Below are 21,221 nucleotides of genomic sequence, written 5' to 3'. Positions count from 1 at the left end.
GATATGGGTTTTCGGAGCCGAAAGAGACACTCGTATACCCTTGATGATTATACGACACAAAGCTTTACATCTCTCCTGGACTCGTCAACCCCGAACGACATTGGACTATTGATGACTGACAACATGTTACCTGGTCGGACGAGTCTCGTTTCAAATTGTATCGAGCGGATGGACTTGTACGGGTATGGAGACAACCTTATGAATGCATTGACCCTGCATGTCAGCAAGGGACTGTCCAGGCTGATGGAGGCTCTGTAATGGTGTGGGCGTGTGCAGTTGGAGTGATATGGGACCCCTAATACGTCTAGATAGGACACTGACAGGTGACAGGTACGTAAGCGTCCTGTCTGGTCACTTGCATCCATTCATGCCCATTGTGCATTCCGACGGCTTGGGCAACTCCAGCGGGACAATGCGACAACCCACACGTCCAGAATTGCTACAGTGCGGCTCCAGGAACACTCTTCAGAGTTTAAACAACTTCGCTGGCCACTAAACTCCCCAGACATGAACATTATTGAGCATATCTGGAACGCCTTGCAACGTGCTGTCCGGAAGAGATCTCGACCCACTTGTACTCTCACGCATTTATGGAGAGCCATGCAGGATTCATGGTCTCAGTTCCCTCTAACTTTACTTCAGACATTAGTCGCGTCCATGCCACGTAGTGCAGAAAGTACTGGTGGCACTAATACGACAGGAAGAGTAATGTGCGGTGTTCATCTACAGTCGTAATGTAGGTACATCTTCAACGGATCGGGAATTTTGACCATCACAATAGATTTATTCACAAATGAGGTTCGTCATAAACAACCCATAACAATTTGACAAGAATAGTGACATCACACTTACAACACTAGAAATATAAGTAACCTTCATTGTTCATAATTAAAGCTGTCAGTTGTTTAGAAAGGAGTTGAATATACAGAAACAAAAATTTTTCATCTTCTTCCCAATGCAATAAAATGTCTGACAGGCAACAAAGTAAGTTTTGAATCAAACCTAAAATCATTTCTACTGGACAACTTCTATTCCATAGACGAATTTCTGTCTAAAAATTGGTAGCCTGCTAAAAAAAAAAAATTAGAAAATTTAACAACTATTGTCTAAGTATACTGGCATGAGTAAAAACTAAAAAATAATATCTTCAGAACGTTAACACTAATCATGTGTCAAATGTACATGTAAAAGGACTCGTTCTAACTCCTTCATAGCAATTACAAAACTCCGTAGATCAACCACGAAAAAGCTTTTATATTCACAACTGCTTTCAGCTTTCGGCCGTCATCAGGTATCCCGTATGTCAACGGATACAACAAATAAATGCATTACATACGTACCCCGTCAATACGACGTTAACTCGTGTACATGCTCACAAACACTCTCCTAATACGATATTACCTACTCATTTAGTCATTCATAACAGCTTACACGGCAGTATTAGAACTGTGACGTCAAATAACATAAAATCCAGCCGGCTTCACTGAAATTAATAAAAGTACAATACGTAAAATAAAGGGATTCACAATGTTATTACCTACAATGAAATACTTAAATACGATTCATTTTTACAGTGTTACCTGTTGTCATATAGTAAAATACCTTGCCTTGTCAATAATAAAATATACCGAACACTGTTAACCTTCATTCTACATAAACAGTCGGTTTCTAGCATTCCATGTGGAGACGCTCTACATAATAGCGACTACAATGCTGGTCTACACTCACAAGTCGAACCGAAGTTGAGACAGTAGATGGAGAGGATCTAAACTACGATGTTTACTCTACGAGTCCAATGTTTAATATCCGTACGATTCCACTTATTCAGGACCGTAGCGGGGCTATGACGAGATAGCATGCCACGAAAGGCGCAGGCGCAGAGGAGGTGCAAAAAATGACAAAAAAGATGATTTAAGATTTTACCGCGAGATGTACGTGAGTTCACCTACCCCCATGTCCACCCCCGGTAGCTGAGTGGTCAGCGCGACAGAATGGCAATCCTAAGGGCCCGCGTTCGATTCCCGGATGGGCCGAAGATTTCCTCCGTTCAGGGACTGCGTGTTGTGTTGTCCTAATCATCATCAACGTGCAAGTCGCTGAAATGGCGTCAAATCGAGAGACTTGCACCCGGCGAACGGTCTGCCCGACAGGAGGCCCTAGTCACACCTACCCACATGTTCTTACCTTCTGACTGCAAGAAGTAGCCTTCCCCTCGGTCCGACACTGTACACACACACTGTCGTCACAGTGTACTTTCTTCCAAGTAGCGCCATAAGGAAATGACTACTACCGAAAAAGCGTTCAATGGCGTATGTGTCACCAGTGCGCGTGGATCATAAGTTGCCACCTTCACAGCTAGCTAGTTTTTGCTGCTACTTCCTCCGATATTTTAGGATGTTGTAAAGATACAGATATCGACCCTGTACTTGATGGATCAAATCTACCCCTGGGCTTCTTTGCCACAGTGCAGCGGTATCGCTAACGGGGATTACCCGTAGTTCTAGAAGGTCTGAAGATCGTTTGGCGCGAAGGAGTCAGTCAGTCGTACCAGTGCCTTAAGCGACTGTGAGAGAAGCGACCGAGGTCAGCATGATATTTTGAAGCTCTCGATTAATTTTGTGTTGGGGGAGTTGTAATATAAGTTAATTAAAAGACCATTGAACTGTGAGAAGTCGGGTATCGTAAACTCACGTAAGCTCGTGCTGTCGAAACGAGTAGGAACGTAACACTTGAATTCAAAGTGAAAATTAACTGCATCGCAAAAATTGTCCACGTATTGCAACCCGTTTTTGAAAGTGAATGAGTTATAGAACAGTGTGGGGGAATAAGTAGGGATATATGTCTCAAGCCCATCGGGGCCATCCGACCGCCGTATCATCCTCAGCTGAGGATGCGGATAGGAGGGGCGTGTGGTCAGCACACCGCTCTCCTGGTCGTTATCATGGTTTTCTTTGACCGGAGCCGCTGCTGTTCGGTAGAGTAGCTCCTCAGTTGGCATCGCGAGGCTGAGTTCTCCCCGAAAAATGGCAACAGCACATGGCGGCCCGGATGGTCACCCATCCAAATGCCGGCCACGCCCGACAGCGCTTAACTTAGGTGATCTGACGGAAACCGGTGTATCCACTGCGGCAAGGCCGTTGCCAGGCTCATGATCAGAACTTCAGTTATCTGCGCATGTCCCTTGAGATTAAGTTCGCACTCCAAAACCGGCTACTTATGAATGTCAGATGCCTAATTTTCCAAACAGCTACACTATAGCAAGTAACAATCAAGTGTAAATCAATAAATAGTACGGCGTGGGGCTTACTGTATCAAAGTTGGCGCACAGGTGCTGAAGCAAATACGCTATTTGACGAAGGATTTCGATTGTTGCTAATTTCTGTCAACTGAGGACTACAGTGAAACTGTTTAATGGGACCACACCCTGCCTATCTAACCCATGTTAATTTAGGCAAGTATTTGACCCAGTTCTTAAAAACTATTTGATCCAGGACCTTAATATTATTACTGTATGTTACACGATTCTAATAGAGTCAACTGTACTAAAATCTACTTTATCGATTTTATAGTTTTTAAGAAATACTTTTTTTTAATTTATTAACAAAAATACTAAGTTTTTATGCAGAAAATATTTTTTGTGAACTTCCTAATGTGGGAATATTAATGAATGTAGTACCAGAGATGTATTTTTATGTTATGCAGAGTCTCTGAAAATTTCATTCATTTATCTATGATAGTTTCTGATATAATGGGGCATATGTACAGAAAAATTTAGTTTGCGGGAAATTGACTTTAAAGAAAAATCTTTTGAAATTTGTTACTTACAGTTAATTAAAACTGTCCTGCTGCATATGATGGCCCTTCTTTGGCCTCTAGCATGTCTTACAGCTTCTTTTTCACCTTCCTGGATTTTTGTCTTGCTTTCTTGGCCATATTAGATGTAGACCTGTCTGCATCGGCTATCCTCATTTTATCGCAATGTTGCAGACCTGTGATCATATTTTCACCAGTATTAATTCCCAGCTCTTTCAGTACCCAACACTTTCCAATATTACCACAACTGAATGTAATAACAGCATCATGAACTCCTAGTTTCATTGTATGCATGCCTACAAATACAGTTTTAGGAAGGCGGTTCCAAATTATGCCGTTGAAACATTCATTTGGGTTCTGTGTCTGCCCATGCAGACATTTCCTTAGAATATAGGATGAGCCAAGTCTCTGAAAATAGGGATAATTGCTGTAATAACAGCAGCAGGAAGAGAATGCTGGTGAGAATAAGATTCTCCAGTAACCTGAGACCTATTGTATTTGCACCACAATCCATGACATGGTTTATCACCAGTAGAGGACTTATGGAAGAATATGGTCCAAACATCTCTCTTCACTGCCTCCAGATTTTCTTTATTTCTCCTAATTGCCTGTCCATAGTATACCTGCATGTTTTCTATTTCAGTTTCAGTTAACCGACCCTGTCTGGTCAACAATTTTCCATCTTCTAATTTTTTGCCTCTCATATGAATAGTTAGTTTTCTCAGCCTTGTACCCAAACGTTTTTGAACGTGGCCTACACATTCTATTTTGCTAATAATAGCATCTCCATATGGTTTATAGTTCACCAAATTGTTGTATGCCTTACTGTCACCATCGTCCAAATATTTGGTGTACCGCACGCCTCTTGTTTCTACGGAGCGATGAAATATTTGTTGTACTCCATGAACTTCCATACCACCACTTGTTCCTCTAAAATTAGCCACACATTTGTGTTCTTTATGTCCACTTTATCTCCACATCTAACACTTTACAGGTGTCTACACTCGTGGCAGTCACTACTCCATTCAGAGAAGTATGTCCTCTTTTCTGCCAACTACCATCAAGTGCAACTGCAATATCCGAACATCCATCATTTTCTTCCACTGCTTCCCTAGCACCCAGTTTCATGATTTCCTCACTGACCTCACATACAGCTTTCTCTAATCTGCAGACAGTTTTTCAAATTTATTTGGTGGTTGATGGTCGGCCGGAGTGGCCGAGAGGTTCTAGGGACTACAGTCTGGAACCGCGCGATCCAACATCCATCATTTTCTTCCACTGCTTCCCTAGCAGCCAGTTTCATGATTTCCTCACTGACCTCACATACAGCTTTCTCTAATACTGCAGACAGTTTCTCAAATTTATTTGGTGGTTGCTGGCCGGCCGGAGTGGCCGAGAGGTTCTAGGGAGTACAGTCTGGAACCGCGCGATCGCTACGGTCGCAGGTTCGAATCCTGCCTCGGGCATGGATGTGTGTGATCTCGTTAGGTTAGTTAGGTTTAAGTAGTTCTAAGTCTAGGGGACTGATGTCCTCAGAAGTTAAGTCCCATAGTGCTCAGAGCCATTTGAACCATTTTTTGGTGGTTGATGTAAGTTAATCACTGAACAAAATGTTCTCCCTGCAGCCATGCCCTTGCCAATGGATCGTAAGGCATAAACTAATCTTGTATTGATTTATAAGGGCCACTTCCATCTGGTTTTGAAGGACTCTAAACGAAATCACAGCGCAGCATTTACTGCAAATTAAATCCAAAGCTAATGCTAGGCCTTTTCTCCCACTGGCACTCTCACAAATTTTCACTCTCTGTGACTCACCACACTGTCTACATTGTACAAATTTAGAAATTACATCTGGTAATATTCTTAAATTTATAATAATGTTACTGCACCCCTTGTCACTTACAGTAAATTCGTTGTAACTCTCTTAGGAAAATGCTCTTTAAATGCTCGAAAAAATTTTTTTCATCAAAATCCTTTTCAGAGTACTTAAATAAGACATTAATCTATCGAAATATGACGAAAACTGAAAATCGATTTTTTTAGATCTGAACCACGGTGTGGTCCCCTTAAGCTAGAGTGCTTGAAAGTATTTCGTAGAATAGCAAGTGAAATGACAGACGCACTCCTCATGCAACACACCATTTCATATCACATTAGTTTTCTGTCACGAATTCCTTAAAAGCTCTGTATCTTATTTTGGAGCCAAATATAGCACAATTAGTGACACAGATGAGCTAGTTAATGAAATAGCGACTTTCAAATTTTAGTAGTAAGAGCTGCTGAACACAGATACAGTATCCCATTTGCATATTTTTTATGATTTTTTCTGCAAAGTATGGCTTACGAAATCCTTTTCCAAACATCTTCGGAAAATTAAATATGACAGAAAGCTATTCAAGGTAGACTATAGGTGTAGCAGATTGTCAAATTCAGCTATCTAGGGAATAGAATACGACACAGCTGATCTACAAAGCTTTGAGGATATTTATGATAATCCCGGTGGCTGCAGAATCTTGCCTACGTTGTTTCGGAAAATTAAATATCACAAAAAGTTATTCAAGGTCGACCATAGGTGAAGCAGATGGTCAAAGTCAGCTATCTAGTGAATAGAATAAGACACAGATGCTAGATTTTTCCGTGACATAATAATCAATGAGTTTGTTTCGTTAAAAAAACTAATTGGGAAGTAAAATTATAATACAAATACAATTCTTGGAAAGGATTGTGTTCTCATCAGTTAATTACAACCCTAATAATAAGCCTATTTCTTTTACGCACAGTTAATAATTTACGTATACTTAATGATTTATTAAGAGCAAATATGATCTGTTCTCTGTTTCACATCGTATTACAATTGATATATAGTAGCTGCCATAACCAATAAGACATAGATGTTGTTGTACTTTCAATTGCTTTAGAACGTTAAGCAATTTGTTTTTTATTTACTACAATGATACATTCAACTTCAAAGAAGTCAACTCCTCAGCCAAGAACACATTTGTAAAAACTTTATTTATTATGACCGGTTTCGGTAAAATAGAGCTACCATCATCTGATTTGTGACTACTGTACATAAAGTTATAATACTAAATGATGAAAAATAGCATACAGTGTCATAAATATAATACATACAGTGTACTATGCAAGTGAGGCTTACCCAGTTGGAACTGTAAATGTAAGTTGACATAAGCTGCATTGGCGTATCAAGGTTAAAACCGGTACTCACAATAAGTTTCGCCAAGTGCATCCGTCTCACATTACAAGTCAAAGAGGACATCACTGATACAGGCTCGCCTCTCAGCTGACACGCACCGACAGTTACTAGAGAACATGTTGACGGTGCCGCTAGAGATCACTTTTGTATTCATTTCATCGTTAACTGCATTTATAAATATGTAATTTTAATAAATTGTGGTATCTGGCACACAGTTACAAAATTTTTGCAGCCCGTGAAGGGTAAAACATTTGACAGAAACGAGTAGATAAAACAGTAAGTCAAAAAAACACAACATGTCCTTAAAATTGCAGTCTAAAAATGTGGTAATATGTGATCATCACCATCATCATCATTTATTGCATTTACATGTCTTTAATGCCTACATCAGAAAACAAAAACAAAAAATAAACACACTACAAAAGGAGGAAAAATAGCAATCTATAAAATATTATATAAGAACACACTACAAAAGCACAATGAAAAAAAAGAGTTCAGTCAGTCACAACAGAGGAGATGTGTCCAGCTTCATCCTCTACCACTGTCGGCTCCGCTTCTTTAAGGACTGTTAATACTCTATCTTTCCATTGCGTCCTTGGACCTCCCCTTGGGAGTTTTCCAGCAAGTTGAGTATGGAGGACTCAGTATAGGAGGAATCTGTCAGCTCTAAGGGTGTGGCCAAACCACTGTACCGTCTTGTGCCCTAATATTTGGTCAACATGTGGCTTTTCAAACCGCTAGTACAGGCCTTCTTTCGTTCTTCGACCCCAGTTACCTTACACGATATTGTAGGCGGGTCCACCAATCTTTCGAAATACCTTCCTCTCAAAGGCAGAGATTGCTTCTTCAGTTGCTGCTGAAGTCACCCGGGTTTCACAACCATATAAATGTACCGGCTGCACTGATGTCATGTACATATGGAAATTATTATTCTGTGACATCAGACGGGACTTGGACGAATTGTTCGAGCTAAAAACATGCAAATGGCTTTATTATTGCCGATGCCCTTCTTTCGTCGCTTCACTTTTATTAGTCATTGGGGAACCCAGGTGCTTAAATTCTTTAACTCGTCCAAAAGTATACGCGCCAACAACAATGGAAGGAAGAAGAGCTTGACGGGTTGGTGCAGCTAGATAGTTGGTTTTATTGTCATTCACCACCAGCCCAGTTTCCCTCACATTGTGTATAAATCGGGAAATATCAGCGCATACGTGTTCCAGGGTGTCACCAAGAATCACAAAATCGTCAGCAAATGTCAGGATTATGTGCGATTCCCCCATCTCCAGTTCTCTGATTCGACCAGTGTCACTGCTTACTTTTCCCAAAGCTATCTTGAATAGTATTGGTACCAATGGATCTCCTGGTCTCAACCCATTTCGAGTACTGAATGGTGGCGATAATTGATTGCCGAACCGTACTTGACGAGTTGATTGAGAGTACGAAGCCACAATTAGTTGGATATATTTCAGTGGGACGTGAAATTTCTCTAACGTTTCCAATGGCGTGGAGTAGTCTGCACTGATGTAAGCCTTCCGAAAATCAAAGAAGGTAAAGTATAATTCCCGATCGAGCTCGTGAAATTTGCCTCAAAGTAAAAATGCGGTCAACAGTCGACCGTCCACGGACGAGGCCACATTGATAATGGCCTACAATTCCTTCATCCAATCGTTCCATGCGGTTAGGCAGCAGCAGGTAATGAAACCCCTTTTTAGCTGGACAAATATGCAGCCTCGCACTTCTTGATGATGGGGCATATAATTGCCCCCTTCTACTCTTCAGGAATTATTTCGACTGTCCATATGGTAGATATTAATAGCTTCGAAGCACCCATCGACGTCTCATCTCCCAAGCGGAGCATCTCAGCTGTGATATCACTACCTACTGAAGACTTCTTGTTGGGGATTTACCGCATCGTTAATTTCTTCCTCTGATATTTCAGGAACTACCGCTCTATCAAACTCGACCCATATCTATGCTGCCACAGCTGTTGGAACACCATGACTCAATAAGGTCTCAAAGTTTTTTTTTTTTTTTTTTGTTTTTGTTTTCCATAGATTTGCCTGCTCTAGCGGTTGTACCACTTCAAGAGTCCCATTCGTTAGAGCCAATGTATGTTACCGGTAGATTCCTCTGCGAAGCTTGAAGTCCAGCAAAAAGAGCGCGACGACTTTGTCTCTTCGATTCCTACCAATAGACGTTTATGGCGTTCCCATTTCTTCTCCTTTACGAGCTGATCTGTCCTACGCTTCGCCTCATTAGCTATCCTTGCATCTTCCGAAAGATTTTCTAGCCTTTTAGCTTCTTCAGTGATCTTTCTATACATATTTCCAACATATTTCGCCGTACCAAGGTTTACTTCTCCCTTTTGGGTATAAAACAAGCTCTTCATTTGCGCTCACAAGAACTTCGTTCCGTAACGCCAATCACGCACCTTCCACGTTGTTAGGATCCTCCGATGTTGTGAGTTATTCTGCAGTTTTACTTTGATAAAGCTGTGTCACTTCTACATCTTTCATTTTATCCTTGTCAGAATTACTTCGCCACTTGGTAAGGCAGTCTCAGACGTAGTTTGACTACCACCAAAAACTAATCGTATTTCATATCTGCCCAACGAAATGTTCGTATATGTTCGCCACTTCCATAATGTCCTCGTTCAACTAGATTTAATTATAAAACTATTTGTAGCGGGTACAAAATAAAATATTTTCTAGCGACAGAAAGAGCACACGTTACCATACAGTGGTAAAACAACAAGCCAAAAAAGACTACATGTTGTTAAAACTGCAACCTAAGTCGTATTTCAAAATCCTATCTACCTACGACACTAGATAAAAAACAAAATAATCACACAGTAAAATTTATTGACAATATGCTTACGCAATAGAAGCCTATTAGACTACGATATTGCACAGTATAGAGCCTCAGATACCGATACAAATAGGAAAATGTGAAATTTCGAAACCAAGATAATACTGCCGCAGTGGTGACAAAGAAAAATTACCGAGAAAGTAAAAAAGTTAAATGGAACAGAAATGCAGTCGTAAGTATGACGTGCAATTACGCGATAAAACACTTCTAAATATAACCAAGAACAAAATATACGATGTAGATAAATAAAGGTCGCAACAAACTGATTAGATCAAAACAGGCCATAGTAAATCAAGGTTTTACAAAGACGATCTTGGCTGAGAAGTTGTATTCCTTCAGACTGAATACTGACAGATCGCCCATTTCTACTCAGTATGGGCAAGTTATAAAAGAAATTATTCAGGTAGTGAAGGGAGACGAAAATTTAATAGTCATGGGTGACTGAAATTCGACAGTAGGAAAAGGGAGAGAAGGAAACATAGTAGGTGAATATGGATTGGGGCTAAGAAATGAAACAGAAAGCCGTCTGTTAGAATTTTGCACAGAGCATACATTAATCATAGCTAACACTTGGTTCAAGAATCATAAAAGAAGGTTGTATGCATGGAAGAACCCTGGAGATACTAAAAGATGTCAGATAGATTATATAATGGTAAGACAGAGATTTAGGAACCAGGTTTTAAATTGTAAGACATTTCCAGGGGCAGATGTGGACTCTGACCACATCTATTGGTTATGAACTGTAGATTAAAACTGAAGAAGCTGCAAAAAGGTGGGAATTTAAGGAGATGGGACCTGGATAAACTGACTAAACCAGAGGTTGTACAGAGTTTCAGGGACAGCATAAGGGAACAATTGGCAGGAATGGGGGAAAGAAATACAGTAGAAGACGAATGGGTAGCTCTGAGGGATGAAGTAGTGAAGGCAGCAGAGGATCAAGTAGGTAAAAAGACGAGGGCTAGTAGAAATACTTGGGTAACAGAAGAAATATTGAATTTAATTGATGAAAGGCGAAAATATAAAAATGCAGTAAATAAAGCACGCAAAAAGGAATACAAACGTCTCAAAAATGAGACCGACAGGAAGTGCGAAATGGCTAAGCAGGCATGGCTAGAGGACAAATGTAAGGATGTAGAGGCTTATCTCACTAGGGGTAAGATAGATACAGCCTACAGGAAAATTAAAGAGACCTTTGGAGAAAAGAGAGCCACTTTCATGAATATCAAGAGGCCAGATGGAAACCCAGTTCTAAGCAAAGAGGGGAAAGCAGAAAGGTGGAAGGAGTATATAGAGGGCCTATACAAGGGCGATGTACTTGAGGACAATATTATGGAAATGGAAGAGGATGTAGATGAAGATGAAATGGGAGATACAATACTGCGTGAAGAGTTTGACTGAGCACTGAAAGACCTAAGTTGAAACAAGGCCCCGGGAGTAGACAACATTCCATTAGAACTACTGACGGCCTTGGGAGAGCCAGTCCTGACAAAACTCTACCATCTGGTGAGCAAGATGTACGAGACAGGCGAAATACCCTCAGACTTCAAGAAGAATATAATAATTCCAATCCCAAAGGAAGCAGGTGTTTACAGATGTGAAAATTACCGAACTATCAGTTTAATAAGTCACAGCTGCAAAATACTAACGCGAATTATTTACAGACGAATGGAAAAACTGGTAGAAGCCGACCTCGTGGGAGATCAGTTTGGATTCCGTAGAAATGTTGGAACACGTGAGGCAATACTGACCTTACGACTTAGCAGAAAGATTAAGGAAGAGCAAACCTACGTTTCTAGCATTTGTAGACTTAGAGAAAGCTTTTTACAATGTTGACTGGAATAATCTCTTACAAATTCTAAAGGTGGCAGGGGTAAAATACAGGGAGCGAAAGGCTATTTACAATTTGTGCAGAAACCAGATGGCAGTTATAAGAGTCGAGGGGCATGAAAGGGAAGCAGTGGTTGGGAAGGGAGTGAGACAGGGTTGTAGCCTCTCCCCGATGTTTTTCAATTTGTATATTGAGCAAGCAGTAAAGGAAACAAAAGAAAAGTTCGGAGTAGGCATTAAAATCCACGGAGAAGAAATAAAAACGTTGAGGTTCGCCGATGACATTGTAATTCTGTCAGAGACAGGAAAGGACTTGGAAGAGCAGTTGAACGGAGTGGACAGTGTCTTGAAAGGTGGATATAAGATGAACATAAACAAAAGTAAAACGAGGATAATGGAATGTCGTCGAATTAAGTCGGGTGATGCTGAGGGCTTTAGATTAGGAAATGAGACACTTAAAGCCGGCCGAAGTGGCCGTGCGGTTAAAGGCGTTGCAGTCTGGAACCGCAAGACCGCTACGGTCGCAGGTTCGAATCCTGCCTCGGGCATGGATGTTTGTGATGTCCTTAGGTTAGTTAGGTTTAACTAGTTCTAAGTTCTAGGGGACTAATGACCTTAGCAGTTGAGTCCCATAGTGCTCAGAGCCATTTTTTTTGAGACACTTAAAGTAGTAAAGGAGTTTTGCTATTTGGGGAGCAAAATAACTGATGATGGTCGAAGTAGAGAGGATATAAAATGTAGACTGGCAATGGCAATGAAAGCGTTTCTGAAGAAATTTATTAACCTCGAGTATAGATTTAAGTGTCAGGAAGTGGTTTCTGAAAGTATTTGTATGGAGTGAAGCCATGTATGGAAGTGAAACATGGACAATAAATAGTTTGGACAAGAAGAGAATAGAAGCTTTCGAAATGTGGTGCTACAGAAGAATGTTGAAGATTAGGTGGGTAGATCACGTAACTAATGAGGAGGTATTGAATAGGATTGGGGAGAAGAGACGTTTGTGGCAAAACTTGACTAGACGAAGGGATCGGTTGCTAGGACATGTCCTGAGGCATCAAGGGATCACAAATTTAGCATTGGAGGGCAGAGTGGAGGGTAAAAGTCGTAGAGAGAGACCAGGAGATGAATACACTAAGCAGATTCAGAAGGATGTAGGTTGCAGTAGGTACTGCGAGATGAAGGAGCTTGCACAGGATAGATTAGCATGGAGAGCTGCATCAAACCAGTCTCAGGATTGAAGACCACAACAATAACAACATGGGCAAGTTACCTAAATGATACATTTAATTTTCTGTACGCATATTTTTCATCCATGTAACTCATTTAAGTAGTATTAGATTACAATATTAAATCTACGTTACAAATTACGAAAGTTAATAAATCCGTGTAGAAAAAAGTTGCAGAAATGCAGTTTTTCTGATGGAGAGAGGGTGGTGAGATATATCTTTGACAGTTCTGCCAAGTGCGCAGAATCACGCCGGTATGACTCTGTACTTGTTGTATTTTATGTGTAACTAGGAGCATTTGTGACAGCCATATATAAAAAACTTTCATCTGTAAGCATATGCCATAGCATATGTTGCGTATTACAACACTGGCGTTGACACTAATGAATTGCAAATAAGTAACGATTTATATTTATACAGCCTCGTCTATATGAAACAATCTATACCTTCCGTTTCGTAGGTACAGTGTTTTTATTTTACTACGACCTTTGAGGGATAGTACTAAAGAGTACGTTCATAGGTATGGGGCATCACTGGCCGAATGTAATACGAGGGTAATCCCAAAAGTGAGGTCTCCTATTTTTTTGTAAGTACAGAACTCTGTTTGTGTGGCAGTTGGTCACACTGTTATGAAGAGGGCCTCACGCACTGTGTGTAAACATGCGCACACCGCGCTGAGGCGCTCAGTCTTGGCTTGGCACCCATTGAGAATGGAGCTCCCGTTGGATATTACCGCCAAGTGCGAAACCCGCGCAGTTATTCGGTTTTTGGACGCAAAGGGCACTGCGCCGATTGAAATCCATCGCCAGTAGACGGAAGTGTATGGTGAGTCGTGCATGGATGTCAAAAATGTTCGTAAGTGGTGTAGAGAGTTTGCAGCTGGTCGGACTGAAATTCACGACGAACAAAGGAACGGTAAACCGTCAATTTCTGAGGAGACAGTGTTGAAGGTTGAGCAAAGCATGCGTGAAGATCGGCGGATCACCCTGGATGATCTCTGCACGTTGGTTCCTGAGGTTTTCCGAAGCACCACTCACAGAATTTTAACGGAAACATAGAACTACCGGAAGGTGTGCGCAAGATGGGTGCCACGCATGCTGACTGAGGACCACGTGCGGCAACGAGTTGATGCTTCCCGCGCATTTCTTCACAGCCTTGCATCCGAGCGGGACAACTTTCTGGACTCAATTGTCAGGGGTGATGAAACCTGGGGATAACACTTTACACCTGAGACCAAGAATCAATCACGCCATTGGCAGCATCCTTCTTCGTCAAAGCCGCGGAAGTTCAAACAAATACAGTCTGCCACTAAAGTCATGACAACCGCTATTTGGGATCGGCAAGAGGTATTGCTGGTCGACTTTATGCCCACTGGGACCACAACTAACGCTGGCAGGTACTGTGAGACTCTGAAAAAACTCAAAGTGCCCAATTCAGAATCGGAGAAGAGGAATGTTGAGCAAGGGCGTACACATTCTCCATGACAACGATCGCCCACACATTGCTCTGCAAACCGTTGCTCTCCTGCAACAGTTTCAGGGAACATAATCACCCACCCACCCTATAGTCCTGACTTGACGCCCAGTGACTATCACCTGTTCCCTAAGGTAAAAGAACATTTGGCCGGGAAGCGATTCAGCTCCGACGACGAGATGAAAGAAGAGGTTCATAACTTTCTGAACAGCATGGCGGCGAGCTGGTATGGCATGGGCATACAAAAACTGCCACAGCGTCCACAAAAATGCATCGACGGAAATGGTGATTATATCGAAAAATAGCTAAATGTTCAAACTGTAAACTGACGTAAACCATTGTAGAAATAAACAAGTCTATTTACTTACAAAAAAATATGAGACCTTACTTTTGGGAATACTCAGCTACATAGCTACATAAAAGATAGGTTATAGTTTATTTAGAGAAAATATCAGTCATAGTGAACCTATAATACGTAGGAATATAATTACACGCTTAGTATGTTATTACGTGGTAACAACCACAAACAATGAAAATTTTTGCAATAAGTGGTGGCTCCAATCACATCAAACACTCGCTGAAAAAACAACAGTTTCATCAGAGTACAACTAATATGAACCGACTAAATGTTTTACAATATAACAGACACAATTTTCGTCGCTTATATAGACAGACAGAGCATTAAAAAAGGCACTGTAGCAATTAAAAGCCTAATTCATAGAGCAAGCTCGATGCCTTGTATTCCGTAGTAGTAAACTGTACCAGTAACATGGATAAGTACATTTTGTTACTGCTGTGCATATTGTTATTGTTACTGTATATTTTGATACTTCAAACGCAGTCAGCAAGCCTGTTCTATGCACAAGACTTTTAATTGATACAGTGCGTTTTAGTGCTAAGCCTGTCTAAATATGCGAGCCAATTGAATCTGCAGCCTGTTTCCTTTGTACTCGAATACTGTGTGACAAATGTACACGGCAAACTGTCAGAATCATTATGCCCATGACCTCAGTCCACTCAGAACGTTGCAAGCACACTTGGTGGGCTCCTACTGGTCTTCCCGGTGTGTCACGGATCCGATGTTGCCCAACCACAGCATAGTCCGTGTCGTTGACTCGCTGTGTTTTTCCCTGGATCTCGAAGGTCTTATACGTTGTGTATATCATTGTACTCAGAATCTCACAGTCTACGTTTCATATACATTTAGGTCCGCCCCGGTAGCTGAGTGGCACGGAACTCAATGACGCCATCCAATGGATCCACCAGTATGGACGTCTTTCTGGTAGCATTCTTAATGTCCGTAAATCGACTATGATGCACATTGGGCGCGGCCTCCCGGCTATGGTGCCGACCCCACTCCCAGTTAGTACCACCCTTCGTTACTTGGGTATCGAATTTACAAGCTCCACACACCGCACAGTGGCCCTGGCTTACCGGCGGCTTTTGCAGTCGATTCGGCACCATGTCCGTGGTCAAGTGCACCGTAACTTAAACCAACTCCAACGTGTGTCCTATGTCAACATCTATGTCGCCCCTAAACTGGTACACGTCGCCCAGATCCTCCCAATGCCGTTACTCCTTGGCCGCCGCATCCAATCAGCCTTTGGATATTTCGCGTCAGCAGGGGCACTTTTCAAAGTCCGCTACAACACTCTAACACTGCCTCCTGCAAAAGGTGGTCTCGGACTCATCAACGTGCGGGCACGCTCTTCTGCACTCTTTGTCCACACTCTGTTGCGGCACTGGCAGGGGCCGGTCCCGTCTTTAACACGCAGTCTCTTAGATATCCTCCGACCAGCTTCTCTCGATCCACCGATCAATGTGGCACCTATTTCTCCATTATTGTACTACGTCGCCAATTGTTTCGTAGAACTCAGCTACGTTCGGGCCGATCTTCCAGTCACCCGTCCTCCCCGTACAAAAGATTATTATCGTTTGTTTATGCTGTCCAACCCTTGCGACCCCATGGTGCTACAGCATCCTGACATTAACTGGCGCACGGTTTGGGGGTGTGTGCATGCACCCTTTTTATCGTCGTCTGTGTCTGCACTCTGGTATGTTTTAGTCTATGGAAAATTCCCGACTAATAGTCGACTTTATCGCATAGGACTGGCCACCTCCCCACTCTGCCCTGACTGTCAGCTCGAAGACACCGACGAGCACCGTCTTACGTGCCCCCTGAAACAAAACGTATGGCTCCTCATCCAACGAATCGTGGGCTTTTACCTCCGTGCCCCGCCAACGACGGTAACCCCGGATTTCCTGTTGTTGCCCCAGACATTTCACTACCCTCTTGCTAAGCACCATACCCTAATCTGGTTTCGAGGACAGGCTTTAGAATATCTCTTTCGGAGTGGTCCGCATACAGTCCTTGACTTCTGGTACAAAGTTGTGACCGCGCATAGCACCCTCACCCGAAAACCATCTTACCGACAAACTTTTGCCGGTTATCTCCGCAGCGTCTTCCTTGACCCTCCTCAAAGTTGGGGTGTACCATGCCTACCTGTCACATGATGCAACACCCTTATCCACGTTCTCATGCATCGACCAAACACAAACACAATTTTTTTTTTTTTTTTTTAATGGAAGAAGACAGAATATGTTATATTTTGTTGTATTTAATGTTTTTCTTTTTTACTATTTTTTTTTGTTTAACTAACAGTCATTTGTATATTTTTAAATGGTACCTTGAAGAACTCTTGCATAGTGAATATATATGTACTTTTAGTTTGTTCAATACAAATTTTTAAACAAAAACAAAAAAAAACAAAAAGGAAAACAGGATATGTTCTAATTTGTTGTATTTAAAAAAAAAAAAGAAAAAAAAACTAAAAAAAAAAAAAAGTGGTCAGCGTGACAGTCAATCCTAAGGGCCCGGGTTCGATTCCCGGCTGGGTCGGAAATTTTCTCCGCTCAGGGACTGGGTGTTGTGTTGTCCTAATCATCATCATTTCATCCCCATCGACGCGCAGGTCGCCGAAGTGGCGTCAAATCGAAAGACCTGCACCAGGCGAACGGTCTACCCGACGGGAGGCCCTAGCCACACGACATTTCCATTTATATACATTTAAAGACGTGGAGCCCTTTCCCCCTACCCCTCCACCTCCACCCTCTTCTGTTTCAATTTTATATCCCATTTAGATTTGTTACCCATACTGCTTCTTTGTTGTAGGAAACTTTTACCTACACAAACCAGCTTACACTACTTTGCACAGTCTTGATACACAGGTCGTGAAATTATATCACTTGTCCCACTGTACCCGCTTCTTTTTTATCGTCAGTTCGTGGGTCCTCTTCTTCCTACTATTATTAATCGCTGCACTGGATATAGGCAAAACTGCAAGATACTGCGTGTTCTAGCACTGTGTCCAGTAAATATGGGCTCTAAAATGCATATCTGAGTAGTTATGAGCACCTTGAGTACTTGTTCCTTGTTCATCTTCACTACTGTGAAGCACATCTCCGCTTCTGCAACGTTTTGGCTTTCCATATTTTGAGAGATGGTAGTCTGGACCAAAGAAAGGAAAAAATGACGAGTGAACATGGACTCCAAAATGCATGTCTAAAGTGCTATGAGCACTTGTTCATCTTCGCTGCTGTCAAACTCATCCCTTGCACTGCACAAGTGTCCATAGCCCTCAAGATATGCATTTTAGAGACTACGTTAACTAGACTTTTTTTCTTGTATTGGTCCATGCTACCACATCTCAAAATACGCAATACTTCTTTAACACACTGTATTTTAGTAATTCGTAGTTAGGTTGTCTGTATATCTTGTACATAAGAATAAGTACAGTATTATTCCATTTTTGCAAATGAATTTTATTTTATTTCTTTAGCAAACATCTTCGTCTAATAATTTTACACATCTTCAGTGATCTGTCTCTACAATGTTCCGCATGTGATGAAAATTACTGAAGATGCCTATAAAATTATATGAAATGTGTTTCCTTAAGAAAGAATGAAATATAGATTTACGTGTGACGTGCAACACTTGCTCTTATTTCCAGCATGAAAGGCATTGAACTAGTAAACTAACATGCTTGACTCCAAATTTGACTTCTCATCTCCATTGCTCCTACTTAATATATTTGGTACAGTTGAGGGTGTACAATATACTTTTTTCAAAACGATGATGCAATTGGTTAATGATTCTTTGAAAGGGTCATTGTCATTAACTGTTAAACCTTCTAGACTGCAATTATCATAGACAAAAAAAAAACATACAATCGTTCACGCCAGGGTAAAAAGCAGCTTGTAAATATCACTATGCGTGGGAGACAGGAATCTGTAATTTTTTTTTCTTTTGTCTTCCACCTAGTTTGATGAGTCCCTTTCCTGTGTCTACCACCTCATCTAAGAGTAGCACTGATACAAAACATCCTCGATTTACTGCTGGATGGATTCCACTGTCTTCCTCCTCATTTCTAATCTTACAAGCCCTTCAGCATTCTTCTGTAACACCACATCACCAACGCTTAGGTCTCTTCTTTACGGTGTTCCCATAGTTCCTGATTCACATCCATACAATGCTGTGCATCAGACGTACTTTCTCAGCAGTTTCTTCAAATTAATGTCTATGTTTGACACTGTTGGACTTCTTTAGTGATGATCTCTTTTCCCGTGCTAGCCTGCCTCTTGCATTCTCCATGCTTCATCTGTCATAAATTATTTTGCCTCCAAGGTAGCAGAATTTCTTCACTTCTTCTACTACACTGTCCCCAATTTTGATGTTAAATTTATGGCTAATATCATTTCTGCTACTTCTCATTATTTTCGATTTTCTTTGGTTTACTCTTAGCCCAGTATTTTGTACTCTTTGGAGCATTCGATTCAAGATGTCCTGTAATTCTTCTTCACATTCACTGATGATAGCAATGACATTCTTCGCCTCTTCATGTATTTCCGCTATTGGTTTTTCGATGTACAAGTTGAACCATTTTTAATTCGTCTCTTTTCTCTTGGTCTTCCAATCTTATTGTTGTTGTAGACTGTATGTTGCCCGTATCTTCCTATAGCTTATGCATATTTTTCTGAAAATTTCAAACAAATTAAGTACTCGAATTTCGTTTCTATCTTCACAAATATTATGGAAGCCATGAATTTCCTTAAGTCTTGCCTCAGTTATAAACTGCAACGTCAGAACTTCCGGTCTGGTGCCCTTACCTTTCCTTAAGTCAAACCAAGCTCCATCACACAGACATTCTGTTTTCTTTTCCATTCATCTACATATTAGTCTTGTCAGGATCTTGGTTCTGTAGTTGTCAAGCTTTTTGTACGATAGTTCTCACATTAATCTGCCCTACTTATCTTCGGAATTGTGAGGATGACACTTTTCCGGAACTGTGACGGTATGTCTAATGTCTAATGCCTAATCACTAATTTGAATAGTCGTTTCATTGTCACTAACCCCCAATGATTTTAGCTATTCTGATGGAATGTTATCTACCCCATTGCTCGCAAGTTCTATTGGACATTATAAAAACTGCGTTAGTAGTCCTATGAACCTCTAGATTGACCTAGCAGTCCGATTTTTTTTATTTTTTGCTTATTTATTTATGTATTTATTTTAGAAACAGCGTAGGAACGTTTAGCTCAATAATAGAAGGCTCGAATATATTTTCTTGAGGTCTTTTTGGACACAACTATATGCAGCCCAAGGTAGTCTTCCCCTCTTTGATACAAGAAACAAATTGACACACATTACAAGTTAATGTGCGTCCTAATCAAACAATAATTTTAATGAATACAGGTTGGGTCCTCGCAGTCATAGAGAGGTTAAACAGGTCATATGACATCCAAAGCATTAAGATTGAAAGATAGAACATGTGTTGTAAATCATTTTCTTAAATGTATTGTACTCGTAATAGTACATTTGTCGTATTTCGAAAGTATATAATAATGAAAATCATGCGCGAACTAAAGTGGAAACTAATACTCGAAAAAAGAAGAACATCCGTTGATTACAGTGAAAAATTTGAAAGAAAAAAAGTATTGAGTTGGGGTTACTGCAGACAATACTTGTGCGCTAAGGTAAGGATAAGCAATAAAAATGACTATGAGATGGGTTGGAAACAGATACAGAGGATTTTTTCATATCATATTTAATATCAAATGTTCTTTCCTCGTGCTATACGAGCTTGGAATAATAGAGAATTGTGAAGGTGGTTCGATGAACCCTCTGCCAGGAACTAAAATGTGATTTGCAGAGTGTCCATGTAAATGTATATCTGACAAGAAGCCGTAGAACGTTCGGTGAACTTGTACAATGTTTCCATTGCGTTACAGACTATACAGATACTAATGATCCTATGATAGTTTATCTATGGTAATATAAACATGTACTAGGGCCGGTTCCCTACATCATGTATAGGACGAGGCAGCGACAAAATACGCGGAAGACATTAAGCGTCACCTTGAACCTGTGGAACGTGCACCCGCTGGTGTCTTCAGCCGCAGCGCGATTTCATCAGACCCCCAAAACGCATTCCTCTGCTGATGACACAGGCCGTTGCCCCGGCAACAGTCAATTTTCGGATATTACGGCGTCGCGCTAAACGTCAGCGCATGCGCGGACCACGAGACCTTACCTTGCCGCCTGCGGAGACTTCAATGCAAGGTCAGGTCAGTAACCTCCCTCTCCATTTCATTCATGCCGATCGATGCTCATGATCAGTGCGTAGTGTGTGTGTGTGTGTGTGTGTATTGTGTGTGTGTTTCTTGAGTAGCTGCTGGAATAATTCGCTGACAATTATATTTATCTCTTGCAACAGACATGAAAATTTCTGTAGATTTCTTTC

At 41.1% G+C, this 21,221-nt stretch overlaps 1 pseudogene; it reads right to left on the bottom strand.

The window, feature by feature from the left end:
- Window positions 1–3,024: 3,024 nt before the first annotated feature.
- LOC124546197 lies at window positions 3,025–3,142 on the bottom strand (annotated as a pseudogene).
- Window positions 3,143–21,221: the final 18,079 nt, after the last annotated feature.

This window comes from Schistocerca americana, chromosome 8, assembly GCF_021461395.2.
Source record: "Schistocerca americana isolate TAMUIC-IGC-003095 chromosome 8, iqSchAmer2.1, whole genome shotgun sequence".
NCBI classification, from domain to species: domain Eukaryota; kingdom Metazoa; phylum Arthropoda; class Insecta; order Orthoptera; family Acrididae; genus Schistocerca; species Schistocerca americana.
Note: the sequence above shows the minus strand (reverse complement) of the source record. Positions and strands in the feature narration are given on the sequence as shown.